General features: G+C 41.3%; 6 non-coding genes across 6 annotated transcripts; all 6 read right to left on the reverse strand.

Moving 5' to 3' along the window:
• Positions 1-602: 602 nt before the first annotated feature.
• Positions 603-721, reverse strand: LOC127421698 (5S ribosomal RNA). The gene has a single exon (XR_007894063.1). It is a non-coding gene; the product is annotated as a 5S ribosomal RNA (ribosomal RNA).
• A 671-nt stretch (positions 722-1,392) lies between these two features.
• LOC127421700 (5S ribosomal RNA) lies at positions 1,393-1,511 on the reverse strand. The gene has a single exon (XR_007894065.1). It is a non-coding gene; the product is annotated as a 5S ribosomal RNA (ribosomal RNA).
• Positions 1,512-2,170: 659 nt separating this feature from the next.
• LOC127421713 (5S ribosomal RNA) lies at positions 2,171-2,289 on the reverse strand. The gene has a single exon (XR_007894078.1). It is a non-coding gene; the product is annotated as a 5S ribosomal RNA (ribosomal RNA).
• A 671-nt stretch (positions 2,290-2,960) lies between these two features.
• Positions 2,961-3,079, reverse strand: LOC127421701 (5S ribosomal RNA). The gene has a single exon (XR_007894066.1). It is a non-coding gene; the product is annotated as a 5S ribosomal RNA (ribosomal RNA).
• A 660-nt stretch (positions 3,080-3,739) lies between these two features.
• On the reverse strand, positions 3,740-3,858 carry LOC127421714 (5S ribosomal RNA). Its single transcript, XR_007894079.1, has one exon. It is a non-coding gene; the product is annotated as a 5S ribosomal RNA (ribosomal RNA).
• A 661-nt stretch (positions 3,859-4,519) lies between these two features.
• LOC127421702 (5S ribosomal RNA) lies at positions 4,520-4,638 on the reverse strand. Its single transcript, XR_007894067.1, has one exon. It is a non-coding gene; the product is annotated as a 5S ribosomal RNA (ribosomal RNA).
• Positions 4,639-17,377: the final 12,739 nt, after the last annotated feature.

A 17,377-nucleotide genomic window follows, 5' to 3' on the forward strand; every position in this document is an offset into this window, starting at 1 on the left:
GTCTGTAGTTTCAGAAAAAGAAAAAAGATTGGAAAAACAGACCCTGTCCTGACAACTGGTCATTCATTCATTCATTCATTCATTCATTCATTCATTTATTGTTTTATTAATTGTAAAAAAAGTGAAGTGCCTCCTTCCTGCACATACGATTTCATTGGAGCCGGCCACAGTACCTTTTCCTGCTTACCTGTACGTTAGCTTCCACGTTGTTTGCTAAAAGAGGGAAAACTCGGCTGCACAATCCAATGCTCAACATGTAGCAATAAGCCACTGGGCCAAGGCAAACTCTTCCCTACTCAAAGAAAGACCTCTGCACACTTTCTATGGAAAATGTCCAACAAATTTTGCGGCAGCACAGCACTTGGTTTGTACTTTCCTGCTCTGTGTGTTGCTGTCAAGAGGCAGCAAAAAAATAAAACCAGCCTCTGGACTGCCCCCTGGAGGCGACAAGAAAAAGGACCTGGCTGTCATTTGCCACAGAGCAAGCAAAATTGAAAGAAAATACCTGAATCCCCCCCAACCTATTTCCAAGGATGAATGAATAAAAATCACAGCTGTGGCAGGGGGAAGTGTATGAGTTCGAGCAATCCAGGAGAAGCAAAAGCTTACAGCACCTGGTATTCCCAGGCGGTCTCCCATCCAAGTACTAACCAGGCCCAACCCTGCTTAGCTTCCGAGATCGGACGAGATCGGGCGTGCTCAGGGTGGTATGGCCGTAAGCGAGAGTTGCTGTGAACAGAGGGCTATTTAAAGAAAGCCCGCTGCCTGGGCCTCACTCCTTGATATGTGTCTTGGTCTGTAGTTTCAGAAAAAGAAAAAAGATTGGAAAAACAGACCCTGTCCTGACAACTGGTCATTCATTCATTCATTCATTCATTCATTTATTTATTGTTTTATTAATTGTAAAAAAAGTGAAGTGCCTCCTTCCTGCACATACGATTTCTTTGGAGCCGGCCACAGTACCTTTTCCTGCTTACCTGTACGTTAGCTTCCACGTTGTTTGCTAAAAGAGGGAAAACTCGGCTGCACAATCCAATGCTCAACATGTAGCAATAAGCCACTGGGCCAAGGCAAACTCTTCCCTACTCAAAGAAAGACCTCTGCACACTTTCTATGGAAAATGTCCAACAAATTTTGCGGCAGCACAGCACTTGGTTTGTACTTTCCTGCTCTGTGTGTTGCTGTCAAGAGGCAGCAAAAAAATAAAACCAGCCTCTGGACTGCCCCCTGGAGGCGGCAAGAAAAAGGACCTGGCTGTCATTTGCCACAGAGCAAGCAAAATTGAAAGAAAATACCTGAATCCCCCCCAACCTATTTCCAAGGATGAATGAATAAAAATCACAGCTGTGGCAGGGGGCAGTGTATGAGTTCGAGCAATCCAGGAGAAGCAAAAGCTTACAGCACCTGGTATTCCCAGGCGGTCTCCCATCCAAGTACTAACCAGGCCCAACCCTGCTTAGCTTCCGAGATCGGACGAGATCGGGCGTGCTCAGGGTGGTATGGCCGTAAGCGAGAGTTGCTGTGAACAGAGGGCTATTTAAAGAAAGCCCGCTGCCTGGGCCTCACTCCTTGATATGTGTCTTGGTCTGTAGTTTCAGAAAAAGAAAAAAGATTGGAAAAACAGACCCTGTCCTGACAACTGGTCATTCATTCATTCATTTATTTATTGTTTTATTAATTGTAAAAAAGTGAAGTGCCTCCTTCCTGCACATACGATTTCATTGGAGCCGGCCACAGTACCTTTTCCTGCTTACCTGTACGTTAGCTTCCACGTTGTTTGCTAAAAGAGGGAAAACTCGGCTGCACAATCCAATGCTCAACACGTAGCAATAAGCCACTGGGCCAAGGCAAACTCTTCCCTACTCAAAGAAAGACCTCTGCACACTTTCTATGGAAAATGTCCAACAAATTTTGCGGCAGCACAGCACTTGGTTTGTACTTTCCTGCTCTGTGTGTTGCTGTCAAGAGGCAGCAAAAAAATAAAACCAGCCTCTGGACTGCCCCCTGGAGGCGGCAAGAAAAAGGACCTGGCTGTCATTTGCCACAGAGCAAGCAAAATTGAAAGAAAATACCTGAATCCCCCCCCAACCTATTTCCAAGGATGAATGAATAAAAATCACAGCTGTGGCAGGGGGAAGTGTATGAGTTCGAGCAATCCAGGAGAAGCAAAAGCTTACAGCACCTGGTATTCCCAGGCGGTCTCCCATCCAAGTACTAACCACGCCCAATCCTGCTTAGCTTCCGAGATCGGACGAGATCGGGCGTGCTCAGGGTGGTATGGCCGTAAGCGAGAGTTGCTGTGAACAGAGGGCTATTTAAAGAAAGCCCGCTGCCTGGGCCTCACTCCTTGATATGTGTCTTGGTCTGTAGTTTCAGAAAAAGAAAAAAGATTGGAAAAACAGACCCTGTCCTGACAACTGGTCATTCATTCATTCATTCATTCATTCATTTATTTATTGTTTTATTAATTGTAAAAAAAGTGAAGTGCCTCCTTCCTGCACATACGATTTCTTTGGAGCCGGCCACAGTACCTTTTCCTGCTTACCTGTACGTTAGCTTCCACGTTGTTTGCTAAAAGAGGGAAAACTCGGCTGCACAATCCAATGCTCAACATGTAGCAATAAGCCACTGGGCCAAGGCAAACTCTTCCCTACTCAAAGAAAGACCTCTGCACACTTTCTATGGAAAATGTCCAACAAATTTTGCGGCAGCACAGCACTTGGTTTGTACTTTCCTGCTCTGTGTGTTGCTGTCAAGAGGCAGCAAAAAAATAAAACCAGCCTCTGGACTGCCCCCTGGAGGCGGCAAGAAAAAGGACCTGGCTGTCATTTGCCACAGAGCAAGCAAAATTGAAAGAAAATACCTGAATCCCCCCCAACCTATTTCCAAGGATGAATGAATAAAAATCACAGCTGTGGCAGGGGGCAGTGTATGAGTTCGAGCAATCCAGGAGAAGCAAAAGCTTACAGCACCTGGTATTCCCAGGCGGTCTCCCATCCAAGTACTAACCAGGCCCAACCCTGCTTAGCTTCCGAGATCGGACGAGATCGGGCGTGCTCAGGGTGGTATGGCCGTAAGCGAGAGTTGCTGTGAACAGAGGGCTATTTAAAGAAAGCCCGCTGCCTGGGCCTCACTCCTTGATATGTGTCTTGGTCTGTAGTTTCAGAAAAAGAAAAAAGATTGGAAAAACAGACCCTGTCCTGACAACTGGTCATTCATTCATTCATTTATTTATTGTTTTATTAATTGTAAAAAAAGTGAAGTGCCTCCTTCCTGCACATACGATTTCATTGGAGCCGGCCACAGTACCTTTTCCTGCTTACCTGTACGTTAGCTTCCACGTTGTTTGCTAAAAGAGGGAAAACTCGGCTGCACAATCCAATGCTCAACACGTAGCAATAAGCCACTGGGCCAAGGCAAACTCTTCCCTACTCAAAGAAAGACCTCTGCACACTTTCTATGGAAAATGTCCAACAAATTTTGCGGCAGCACAGCACTTGGTTTGTACTTTCCTGCTCTGTGTGTTGCTGTCAAGAGGCAGCAAAAAAATAAAACCAGCCTCTGGACTGCCCCCTGGAGGCGGCAAGAAAAAGGACCTGGCTGTCATTTGCCACAGAGCAAGCAAAATTGAAAGAAAATACCTGAATCCCCCCCCAACCTATTTCCAAGGATGAATGAATAAAAATCACAGCTGTGGCAGGGGGAAGTGTATGAGTTCGAGCAATCCAGGAGAAGCAAAAGCTTACAGCACCTGGTATTCCCAGGCGGTCTCCCATCCAAGTACTAACCACGCCCAATCCTGCTTAGCTTCCGAGATCGGACGAGATCGGGCGTGCTCAGGGTGGTATGGCCGTAAGCGAGAGCTGCTGTGAACAGAGGGCTATTTAAAGAAAGCCCGCTGCCTGGGCCTCACTCCTTGATATGTGTCTTGGTCTGTAGTTTCAGAAAAAGAAAAAAGATTGGAAAAACAGACCCTGTCCTGACAACTGGTCATTCATTCATTCATTTATTTATTGTTTTATTAATTGTAAAAAAAGTGAAGTGCCTCCTTCCTGCACATACGATTTCATTGGAGCCGGCCACAGTACCTTTTCCTGCTTACCTGTACGTTAGCTTCCACGTTGTTTGCTAAAAGAGGGAAAACTCGGCTGCACAATCCAATGCTCAACATGTAGCAATAAGCCACTGGGCCAAGGCAAACTCTTCCCTACTCAAAGAAAGACCTCTGCACACTTTCTATGGAAAATGTCCAACAAATTTTGCGGCAGCACAGCACTTGGTTTGTACTTTCCTGCTCTGTGTGTTGCTGTCAAGAGGCAGCAAAAAAATAAAACCAGCCTCTGGACTGCCCCCTGGAGGCGACAAGAAAAAGGACCTGGCTGTCATTTGCCACAGAGCAAGCAAAATTGAAAGAAAATACCTGAATCCCCCCCCCAACCTATTTCCAAGGATGAATGAATAAAAATCACAGCTGTGGCAGGGGGCAGTGTATGAGTTCGAGCAATCCAGGAGAAGCAAAAGCTTACAGCACCTGGTATTCCCAGGAGGTCTCCCATCCAAGTACTAACCAAGCCCAACCCTGCTTAGCTTCCGAGATCGGACGAGATCGGGCGTGCTCAGGGTGGTATGGCCGTAAGCGAGAGTTGCTGTGAACAGAGGGCTATTTAAAGAAAGCCCGCTGCCTGGGCCTCACTCCTTGATATGTGTCTTGGTCTGTAGTTTCAGAAAAAGAAAAAAGATTGGAAAAACAGACCCTGTCCTGACAACTGGTCATTCATTCATTCATTCATTCATTCATTTATTTATTGTTTTATTAATTGTAAAAAAAGTGAAGTGCCTCCTTCCTACACATACGATTTCATTGGAGCCGGCCACAGTACCTTTTCCTGCTTACCTGTACGTTAGCTTCCACGTTGTTTGCTAAAAGAGGGAAAACTCGGCTGCACAATCCAATGCTCAACATGTAGCAATAAGCCACTGGGCCAAGGCAAACTCTTCCCTACTCAAAGAAAGACCTCTGCACACTTTCTATGGAAAATGTCCAACAAATTTTGCGGCAGCACAGCACTTGGTTTGTACTTTCCTGCTCTGTGTGTTGCTGTCAAGAGGCAGCAAAAAAATAAAACCAGCCTCTGGACTGCCCCCTGGAGGCGGCAAGAAAAAGGACCTGGCTGTCATTTGCCACAGAGCAAGCAAAATTGAAAGAAAATACCTGAATCCCCCCCCCAACCTATTTCCAAGGATGAATGAATAAAAATCACAGCTGTGGCAGGGGGAAGTGTATGAGTTCAAGTAGTCCAGGAGAAGCAAAAGCTTACAGCACCTGGTATTCCCAGGCATTCTCCCATTCAAGTACTAACCAGACCCAACCCTGCTTAGCTTACGAGATCAAATGAGATCGGGAGTGCTCTTTTTTTTTTAAATCTTTTTTATTTTTCCTTTCAATTCACAAAATTACATTTTCATAATTCAGTATAATATTTACAGAGAGTACCAGTACTTTTACATCCAAATAATTTTTCTAGAAAACAAAAAAACATTTCACATGATATATATATATATATACTTTTGACATTTCCCCAACCCAAACATAGCTCTTTTTCATAAAATCTCATTTAGAACTCCAAAATCATTATAGCACAAGAAATTAAACTTTCTGATTTTTTACCAATTACCAGTGCAGATTCCTCCTGCCTCCCCTTCATGAATAAACTTATTCCTACTTACAAAAAATTGTACTTGTACAAACTTTGACTTTAATCACGTACGGGGGACAAAACCAAATACAGGCTTACACAAAAACTAAAGTAAAATAAAAATAAATATATAAAAAATGACAATAAATAACAGGTATACATGCAGAGGAAAACATTGCTCATCATCAGTGATATTAGCAAAACATTTCAGAATGAGCTTTATTGCCAAGTATGCTTACGCGTCCAAGGAATTTGTCTTGGTGACAGAAGCTTCCAGTGCACAAACAATACAACAACAAGACAGAGATGATAATGAAAAAATGGAATAAAAATCAAAGTAAAAGTTTTCGCATATCCCAGCCAAGCTGGGGTCAGAGCGCAGGGTCAGCCATGGTACGGCGCCCCTGGAGCAGATGGGGTCAAGGGCCTTGCTCAAGGGCCCAACGGTGGCACCGTGGCGGTGTTGGGGCTTGAACCCCTGACCATCTAGTCATTAACCCAGAGCCTTAACCGCCAAGCCACCACTGCCCCTAGGAGCCAAGGTGTTGATGGGATCGGAGAAATGCATCAACTTCAAAGATAAACCGTGACACCAAGAACACATTCGTCGTTTGTGAAAGTTTGCGAAGGTGAGATCTGCAACACTGGTAATGAATATGTTCTGCAGAAGAAGGAAACTCATACATATCTGGAATGGCAAGGGTGTGAGTAAATGAGAATTCCAATTTTGGGGTTAAACCATCCCTTTGGATAGAATGACTATCAAAACGCTTTCATTATTTCAACTAGAAGTTCAAGATAGTTGGATATAATGGGAAACTCCAACCCCGAAAATTGTATTTTTACTTCTTTTTTTTGTTTTTTTTGGACATTTATATTTTTCCTGTAAAAGACACAAATTACGGATAAAGATTTTTTGATTTTTCGATTATAGATATATTATTTTCCTGGATCTGCAGGAAAAAGTCATGAGCACTTGTACGAACTTTGACATTAATCACGTACGGGGGACAAAACCAAATACAGGCTTACACAAAAACTAAAGTAAAATAAAAATAAATATATAAAAAATGACAATAAATAACAGGTATACATGCAGAGGAAAACATTGCTCATCATCAGTGATATTAGCAAAACATTTCAGAATGAGCTTTATTGCCAAGTATGCTTACGCGTCCAAGGAATTTGTCTTGGTGACAGAAGCTTCCAGTGCACAAACAATACAACAACAAGACAGAGATGATAATGAAAAAATGGAATAAAAATCAAAGTAAAAGTTTTCGCATATCCCAGCCAAGCTGGGGTCAGAGCGCAGGGTCAGCCATGATACGGCGCCCCTGGAGCAGATGGGGTCAAGGGCCTTGCTCAAGGGCCCAACGGTGGCACCGTGGCGGTGTTGGGGCTTGAACCCCTGACCATCTAGTCATTAACCCAGAGCCTTAACCGCCAAGCCACCACTGCCCCTAGGAGCCAAGGTGTTGATGGGATCGGAGAAATGCATCAACTTCAAAGATAAACCGTGACATCAAGAACACATTCGTCGTTTGTGAAAGTTTGCGAAGGTGAGATCTGCAACACTGGTAATGAATATGTTCTGCAGAAGAAGGAAACTCATACATATCTGGAATGGCAAGGGTGTGAGTAAATGAGAATTCCAATTTTGGGGTTAAACCATCCCTTTGGATAGAATGACTATCAAAACGCTTTCATTATTTCAACTAGAAGTTCAAGATAGTTGGATATAATGGGAAACTCCAACCCCGAAAATTGTATTTTTACTTCTTTTTTTTGTTTTTTTTGGACATTTATATTTTTCCTGTAAAAGACACAAATTACGGATAAAGATTTTTTGATTTTTCGATTATAGATATATTATTTTCCTGGATCTGCAGGAAAAAGTCATGAGCACTTGTACGAACTTTGACATTAATCACGTACGGGGGACAAAACCAAATACAGGCTTACACAAAAACTAAAGTAAAATAAAAATAAATATATAAAAAATGACAATAAATAACAGGTATACATGCAGAGGAAAACATTGCTCATCATCAGTGATATTAGCAAAACATTTCAGAATGAGCTTTATTGCCAAGTATGCTTACGCGTCCAAGGAATTTGTCTTGGTGACAGAAGCTTCCAGTGCACAAACAATACAACAACAAGACAGAGATGATAATGAAAAAATGGAATAAAAATCAAAGTAAAAGTTTTCGCATATCCCAGCCAAGCTGGGGTCAGAGCGCAGGGTCAGCCATGATACGGCGCCCCTGGAGCAGATGGGGTCAAGGGCCTTGCTCAAGGGCCCAACGGTGGCACCGTGGCGGTGTTGGGGCTTGAACCCCTGACCATCTAGTCATTAACCCAGAGCCTTAACCGCCAAGCCACCACTGCCCCTAGGAGCCAAGGTGTTGATGGGATCGGAGAAATGCATCAACTTCAAAGATAAACCGTGACATCAAGAACACATTCGTCGTTTGTGAAAGTTTGCGAAGGTGAGATCTGCAACACTGGTAATGAATATGTTCTGCAGAAGAAGGAAACTCATACATATCTGGAATGGCAAGGGTGTGAGTAAATGAGAATTCCAATTTTGGGGTTAAACCATCCCTTTGGATAGAATGACTATCAAAACGCTTTCATTATTTCAACTAGAAGTTCAAGATAGTTGGATATAATGGGAAACTCCAACCCCGAAAATTGTATTTTTACTTCTTTTTTTTGTTTTTTTTGGACATTTATATTTTTCCTGTAAAAGACACAAATTACGGATAAAGATTTTTTGATTTTTCGATTATAGATATATTATTTTCCTGGATCTGCAGGAAAAAGTCATGAGCACTTGTACGAACTTTGACATTAATCACGTACGGGGGACAAAACCAAATACAGGCTTACACAAAAACTAAAGTAAAATAAAAATAAATATATAAAAAATGACAATAAATAACAGGTATACATGCAGAGGAAAACATTGCTCATCATCAGTGATATTAGCAAAACATTTCAGAATGAGCTTTATTGCCAAGTATGCTTACGCGTCCAAGGAATTTGTCTTGGTGACAGAAGCTTCCAGTGCACAAACAATACAACAACAAGACAGAGATGATAATGAAAAAATGGAATAAAAATCAAAGTAAAAGTTTTCGCATATCCCAGCCAAGCTGGGGTCAGAGCGCAGGGTCAGCCATGATACGGCGCCCCTGGAGCAGATGGGGTCAAGGGCCTTGCTCAAGGGCCCAACGGTGGCACCGTGGCGGTGTTGGGGCTTGAACCCCTGACCATCTAGTCATTAACCCAGAGCCTTAACCGCCAAGCCACCACTGCCCCTAGGAGCCAAGGTGTTGATGGGATCGGAGAAATGCATCAACTTCAAAGATAAACCGTGACATCAAGAACACATTCGTTGTTTGTGAAAGTTTGCGAAGGTGAGATCTGCAACACTGGTAATGAATATGTTCTGCAGAAGAAGGAAACTCATACATATCTGGAATGGCAAGGGTGTGAGTAAATGAGAATTCCAATTTTGGGGTTAAACCATCCCTTTGGATAGAATGACTATCAAAACGCTTTCATTATTTCAACTAGAAGTTCAAGATAGTTGGATATAATGGGAAACTCCAACCCCGAAAATTGTATTTTTACTTCTTTTTTTTGTTTTTTTTGGACATTTATATTTTTCCTGTAAAAGACACAAATTACGGATAAAGATTTTTTGATTTTTCGATTATAGATATATTATTTTCCTGGATCTGCAGGAAAAAGTCATGAGCACTTGTACGAACTTTGACATTAATCACGTACGGGGGACAAAACCAAATACAGGCTTACACAAAAACTAAAGTAAAATAAAAATAAATATATAAAAAATGACAATAAATAACAGGTATACATGCAGAGGAAAACATTGCTCATCATCAGTGATATTAGCAAAACATTTCAGAATGAGCTTTATTGCCAAGTATGCTTACGCGTCCAAGGAATTTGTCTTGGTGACAGAAGCTTCCAGTGCACAAACAATACAACAACAAGACAGAGATGATAATGAAAAAATGGAATAAAAATCAAAGTAAAAGTTTTCGCATATCCCAGCCAAGCTGGGGTCAGAGCGCAGGGTCAGCCATGATACGGCGCCCCTGGAGCAGATGGGGTCAAGGGCCTTGCTCAAGGGCCCAACGGTGGCACCGTGGCGGTGTTGGGGCTTGAACCCCTGACCATCTAGTCATTAACCCAGAGCCTTAACCGCCAAGCCACCACTGCCCCTAGGAGCCAAGGTGTTGATGGGATCGGAGAAATGCATCAACTTCAAAGATAAACCGTGACATCAAGAACACATTCGTTGTTTGTGAAAGTTTGCGAAGGTGAGATCTGCAACACTGGTAATGAATATGTTCTGCAGAAGAAGGAAACTCATACATATCTGGAATGGCAAGGGTGTGAGTAAATGAGAATTCCAATTTTGGGGTTAAACCATCCCTTTGGATAGAATGACTATCAAAACGCTTTCATTATTTCAACTAGAAGTTCAAGATAGTTGGATATAATGGGAAACTCCAACCCCGAAAATTGTATTTTTACTTCTTTTTTTTGTTTTTTTTGGACATTTATATTTTTCCTGTAAAAGACACAAATTACGGATAAAGATTTTTTGATTTTTCGATTATAGATATATTATTTTCCTGGATCTGCAGGAAAAAGTCATGAGCACTTGTACGAACTTTGACATTAATCACGTACGGGGGACAAAACCAAATACAGGCTTACACAAAAACTAAAGTAAAATAAAAATAAATATATAAAAAATGACAATAAATAACAGGTATACATGCAGAGGAAAACATTGCTCATCATCAGTGATATTAGCAAAACATTTCAGAATGAGCTTTATTGCCAAGTATGCTTACGCGTCCAAGGAATTTGTCTTGGTGACAGAAGCTTCCAGTGCACAAACAATACAACAACAAGACAGAGATGATAATGAAAAAATGGAATAAAAATCAAAGTAAAAGTTTTCGCATATCCCAGCCAAGCTGGGGTCAGAGCGCAGGGTCAGCCATGATACGGCGCCCCTGGAGCAGATGGGGTCAAGGGCCTTGCTCAAGGGCTGCTCAACGGTGGCACCGTGGCGGTGTTGGGGCTTGAACCCCTGACCATCTAGTCATTAACCCAGAGCCTTAACCGCCAAGCCACCACTGCCCCTAGGAGCCAAGGTGTTGATGGGATCGGAGAAATGCATCAACTTCAAAGATAAACCGTGACATCAAGAACACATTCGTTGTTTGTGAAAGTTTGCGAAGGTGAGATCTGCAACACTGGTAATGAATATGTTCTGCAGAAGAAGGAAACTCATACATATCTGGAATGGCAAGGGTGTGAGTAAATGAGAATTCCAATTTTGGGGTTAAACCATCCCTTTGGATAGAATGACTATCAAAACGCTTTCATTATTTCAACTAGAAGTTCAAGATAGTTGGATATAATGGGAAACTCCAACCCCGAAAATTGTATTTTTACTTCTTTTTTTTGTTTTTTTTGGACATTTATATTTTTCCTGTAAAAGACACAAATTACGGATAAAGATTTTTTGATTTTTCGATTATAGATATATTATTTTCCTGGATCTGCAGGAAAAAGTCATGAGCACTTGTACGAACTTTGACATTAATCACGTACGGGGGACAAAACCAAATACAGGCTTACACAAAAACTAAAGTAAAATAAAAATAAATATATAAAAAATGACAATAAATAACAGGTATACATGCAGAGGAAAACATTGCTCATCATCAGTGATATTAGCAAAACATTTCAGAATGAGCTTTATTGCCAAGTATGCTTACGCGTCCAAGGAATTTGTCTTGGTGACAGAAGCTTCCAGTGCACAAACAATACAACAACAAGACAGAGATGATAATGAAAAAATGGAATAAAAATCAAAGTAAAAGTTTTCGCATATCCCAGCCAAGCTGGGGTCAGCCATGATACGGCGCCCCTGGAGCAGATGGGGTCAAGGGCCTTGCTCAAGGGCCCAACGGTGGCACCGTGGCGGTGTTGGGGCTTGAACCCCTGACCATCTAGTCATTAACCCAGAGCCTTAACCGCCAAGCCACCACTGCCCCTAGGAGCCAAGGTGTTGATGGGATCGGAGAAATGCATCAACTTCAAAGATAAACCGTGACATCAAGAACACATTCGTCGTTTGTGAAAGTTTGCGAAGGTGAGATCTGCAACACTGGTAATGAATATGTTCTGCAGAAGAAGGAAACTCATACATATCTGGAATGGCAAGGGTGTGAGTAAATGAGAATTCCAATTTTGGGGTTAAACCATCCCTTTGGATAGAATGACTATCAAAACGCTTTCATTATTTCAACTAGAAGTTCAAGATAGTTGGATATAATGGGAAACTCCAACCCCGAAAATTGTATTTTTACTTCTTTTTTTTTGTTTTTTTTGGACATTTATATTTTTCCTGTAAAAGACACAAATTACGGATAAAGATTTTTTGATTTTTCGATTATAGATATATTATTTTCCTGGATCTGCAGGAAAAAGTCATGAGCACTTGTACGAACTTTGACATTAATCACGTACGGGGGACAAAACCAAATACAGGCTTACACAAAAACTAAAGTAAAATAAAAATAAATATATAAAAAATGACAATAAATAACAGGTATACATGCAGAGGAAAACATTGCTCATCATCAGTGATATTAGCAAAACATTTCAGAATGAGCTTTATTGCCAAGTATGCTTACGCGTCCAAGGAATTTGTCTTGGTGACAGAAGCTTCCAGTGCACAAACAATACAACAACAAGACAGAGATGATAATGAAAAAATGGAATAAAAATCAAAGTAAAAGTTTTCGCATATCCCAGCCAAGCTGGGGTCAGAGCGCAGGGTCAGCCATGGTACGGCGCCCCTGGAGCAGATGGGGTCAAGGGCCTTGCTCAAGGGCCCAACGGTGGCACCGTGGCAGTGTTGGGGCTTGAACCCCTGACCATCTAATCATTAACCCAGAAGCCTTAACCGCCAAGCCACCACTGCCCCTAGGAGCCAAGGTGTTGATGGGATCGGAGAAATGCATCAACTTCAAAGATAAACCGTGACATCAAGAACACATTCGTCGTTTGTGAAAGTTTGCGAAGGTGAGATCTGCAACACTGGTAATGAATATGTTCTGCAGAAGAAGGAAACTCATACATATCTGGAATGGCAAGGGTGTGAGTAAATGAGAATTCCAATTTTGGGGTTAAACCATCCCTTTGGATAGAATGACTATCAAAACGCTTTCATTATTTCAACTAGAAGTTCAAGATAGTTGGATATAATGGGAAACTCCAACCCCGAAAATTGTATTTTTACTTCTTTTTTTGTTTTTTTTGGACATTTATATTTTTCCTGTAAAAGACACAAATTACGGATAAAGATTTTTTGATTTTTCGATTATAGATATATTATTTTCCTGGATCTGCAGGAAAAAGTCATGAGCACTTGTACGAACTTTGACATTAATCACGTACGGGGGACAAAACCAAATACAGGCTTACACAAAAACTAAAGTAAAATAAAAATAAATATATAAAAAATGACAATAAATAACAGGTATACATGCAGAGGAAAACATTGCTCATCATCAGTGATATTAGCAAAACATTTCAGAATGAGCTTTATTGCCAAGTATGCTTACGCGTCCAAGGAATTTGTCTTGGTGACAGAAGCTTCCAGTGCACAAACAATACAACAACAAGACAGAGATGATAATGAAAAAATGGAATAAAAATCAAAGTAAAAGTTTTCGCATATCCCAGCCAAGCTGGGGTCAGAGCGCAGGGTCAGCCATGATACGGCGCCCCTGGAGCAGATGGGGTCAAGGGCCTTGCTCAAGGGCCCAACGGTGGCACCGTGGCGGTGTTGGGGCTTGAACCCCTGACCATCTAGTCATTAACCCAGAGCCTTAACCGCCAAGCCACCACTGCCCCTAGGAGCCAAGGTGTTGATGGGATCGGAGAAATGCATCAACTTCAAAGATAAACCGTGACATCAAGAACACATTCGTCGTTTGTGAAAGTTTGCGAAGGTGAGATCTGCAACACTGGTAATGAATATGTTCTGCAGAAGAAGGAAACTCATACATATCTGGAATGGCAAGGGTGTGAGTAAATGAGAATTCCAATTTTGGGGTTAAACCATCCCTTTGGATAGAATGACTATCAAAACGCTTTCATTATTTCAACTAGAAGTTCAAGATAGTTGGATATAATGGGAAACTCCAACCCCGAAAATTGTATTTTTACTTCTTTTTTTGTTTTTTTTGGACATTTATATTTTTCCTGTAAAAGACACAAATTACGGATAAAGATTTTTTGATTTTTCGATTATAGATATATTATTTTCCTGGATCTGCAGGAAAAAGTCATGAGCACTTGTACGAACTTTGACATTAATCACGTACGGGGGACAAAACCAAATACAGGCTTACACAAAAACTAAAGTAAAATAAAAATAAATATATAAAAAATGACAATAAATAACAGGTATACATGCAGAGGAAAACATTGCTCATCATCAGTGATATTAGCAAAACATTTCAGAATGAGCTTTATTGCCAAGTATGCTTACGCGTCCAAGGAATTTGTCTTGGTGACAGAAGCTTCCAGTGCACAAACAATACAACAACAAGACAGAGATGATAATGAAAAAATGGAATAAAAATCAAAGTAAAAGTTTTCGCATATCCCAGCCAAGCTGGGGTCAGAGCGCAGGGTCAGCCATGATACGGCGCCCCTGGAGCAGATGGGGTCAAGGGCCTTGCTCAAGGGCCCAACGGTGGCACCGTGGCGGTGTTGGGGCTTGAACCCCTGACCATCTAGTCATTAACCCAGAGCCTTAACCGCCAAGCCACCACTGCCCCTAGGAGCCAAGGTGTTGATGGGATCGGAGAAATGCATCAACTTCAAAGATAAACCGTGACATCAAGAACACATTCGTCGTTTGTGAAAGTTTGCGAAGGTGAGATCTGCAACACTGGTAATGAATATGTTCTGCAGAAGAAGGAAACTCATACATATCTGGAATGGCAAGGGTGTGAGTAAATGAGAATTCCAATTTTGGGGTTAAACCATCCCTTTGGATAGAATGACTATCAAAACGCTTTCATTATTTCAACTAGAAGTTCAAGATAGTTGGATATAATGGGAAACTCCAACCCCGAAAATTGTATTTTTACTTCTTTTTTTGTTTTTTTTGGACATTTATATTTTTCCTGTAAAAGACACAAATTACGGATAAAGATTTTTTGATTTTTCGATTATAGATATATTATTTTCCTGGATCTGCAGGAAAAAGTCATGAGCACTTGTACGAACTTTGACATTAATCACGTACGGGGGACAAAACCAAATACAGGCTTACACAAAAACTAAAGTAAAATAAAAATAAATATATAAAAAATGACAATAAATAACAGGTATACATGCAGAGGAAAACATTGCTCATCATCAGTGATATTAGCAAAACATTTCAGAATGAGCTTTATTGCCAAGTATGCTTACGCGTCCAAGGAATTTGTCTTGGTGACAGAAGCTTCCAGTGCACAAACAATACAACAACAAGACAGAGATGATAATGAAAAAATGGAATAAAAATCAAAGTAAAAGTTTTCGCATATCCCAGCCAAGCTGGGGTCAGAGCGCAGGGTCAGCCATGATATGGCGCCCCTGGAGCAGATGGGGTCAAGGGCCTTGCTCAAGGGCCCAACGGTGGCACCGTGGTGGTGTTGGGGCTTGAACCCCTGACCATCTAGTCATTAACCCAGAGCCTTAACCGCCAAGCCACCACTGCCCCTAGGAGCCAAGGTGTTGATGGGATCGGAGAAATGCATCAACTTCAAAGATAAACCGTGACATCAAGAACACATTCGTCGTTTGTGAAAGTTTGCGAAGGTGAGATCTGCAACACTGGTAATGAATATGTTCTGCAGAAGAAGGAAACTCATACATATCTGGAATGGCAAGGGTGTGAGTAAATGAGAATTCCAATTTTGGGGTTAAACCATCCCTTTGGATAGAATGACTATCAAAACGCTTTCATTATTTCAACTAGAAGTTCAAGATAGTTGGATATAATGGGAAACTCCAACCCCGAAAATTGTATTTTTACTTCTTTTTTTGTTTTTTTTGGACATTTATATTTTTCCTGTAAAAGACACAAATTACGGATAAAGATTTTTTGATTTTTCGATTATAGATATATTATTTTCCTGGATCTGCAGGAAAAAGTCATGAGCACTTGTACGAACTTTGACATTAATCACGTACGGGGGACAAAACCAAATACAGGCTTACACAAAAACTAAAGTAAAATAAAAATAAATATATAAAAAATGACAATAAATAACAGGTATACATGCAGAGGAAAACATTGCTCATCATCAGTGATATTAGCAAAACATTTCAGAATGAGCTTTATTGCCAAGTATGCTTACGCGTCCAAGGAATTTGTCTTGGTGACAGAAGCTTCCAGTGCACAAACAATACAACAACAAGACAGAGATGATAATGAAAAAATGGAATAAAAATCAAAGTAAAAGTTTTCGCATATCCCAGCCAAGCTGGGGTCAGAGCGCAGGGTCAGCCATGATACGGCGCCCCTGGAGCAGATGGGGTCAAGGGCCTTGCTCAAGGGCCCTGCTCAAGGGCCCAACGGTGGCACCGTGGTGGTGTTGGGGCTTGAACCCCTGACCATCTAGTCATTAACCCAGAGCCTTAACCGCCAAGCCACCACTGCCCCTAGGAGCCAAGGTGTTGATGGGATCGGAGAAATGCATCAACTTCAAAGATAAACCGTGACATCAAGAACACATTCGTCGTTTGTGAAAGTTTGCGAAGGTGAGATCTGCAACACTGGTAATGAATATGTTCTGCAGAAGAAGGAAACTCATACATATCTGGAATGGCAAGGGTGTGAGTAAATGAGAATTCCAATTTTGGGGTTAAACCATCCCTTTGGATAGAATGACTATCAAAACGCTTTCATTATTTCAACTAGAAGTTCAAGATAGTTGGATATAATGGGAAACTCCAACCCCGAAAATTGTATTTTTACTTCTTTTTTTGTTTTTTTTGGACATTTATATTTTTCCTGTAAAAGACACAAATTACGGATAAAGATTTTTTGATTTTTCGATTATAGATATATTATTTTCCTGGATCTGCAGGAAAAAGTCATGAGCACTTGTACGAACTTTGACATTAATCACGTACGGGGGACAAAACCAAATACAGGCTTACACAAAAACTAAAGTAAAATAAAAATAAATATATAAAAAATGACAATAAATAACAGGTATACATGCAGAGGAAAACATTGCTCATCATCAGTGATATTAGCAAAACATTTCAGAATGAGCTTTATTGCCAAGTATGCTTACGCGTCCAAGGAATTTGTCTTGGTGACAGAAGCTTCCAGTGCACAAACAATACAACAACAAGACAGAGATGATAATGAAAAAATGGAATAAAAATCAAAGTAAAAGTTTTCGCATATCCCAGCCAAGCTGGGGTCAGAGCGCAGGTCAGCCATGATACGGCGCCCCTGGAGCAGATGGGGTCAAGGGCCTTGCTCAAGGGCCCAACGGTGGCACCGTGGCGGTGTTGGGGCTTGAACCCCTGACCAT

Source organism: Myxocyprinus asiaticus, chromosome 30 (genome assembly GCF_019703515.2).
Source record: "Myxocyprinus asiaticus isolate MX2 ecotype Aquarium Trade chromosome 30, UBuf_Myxa_2, whole genome shotgun sequence".
NCBI classification, from domain to species: Eukaryota; Metazoa; Chordata; class Actinopteri; order Cypriniformes; family Catostomidae; genus Myxocyprinus; species Myxocyprinus asiaticus.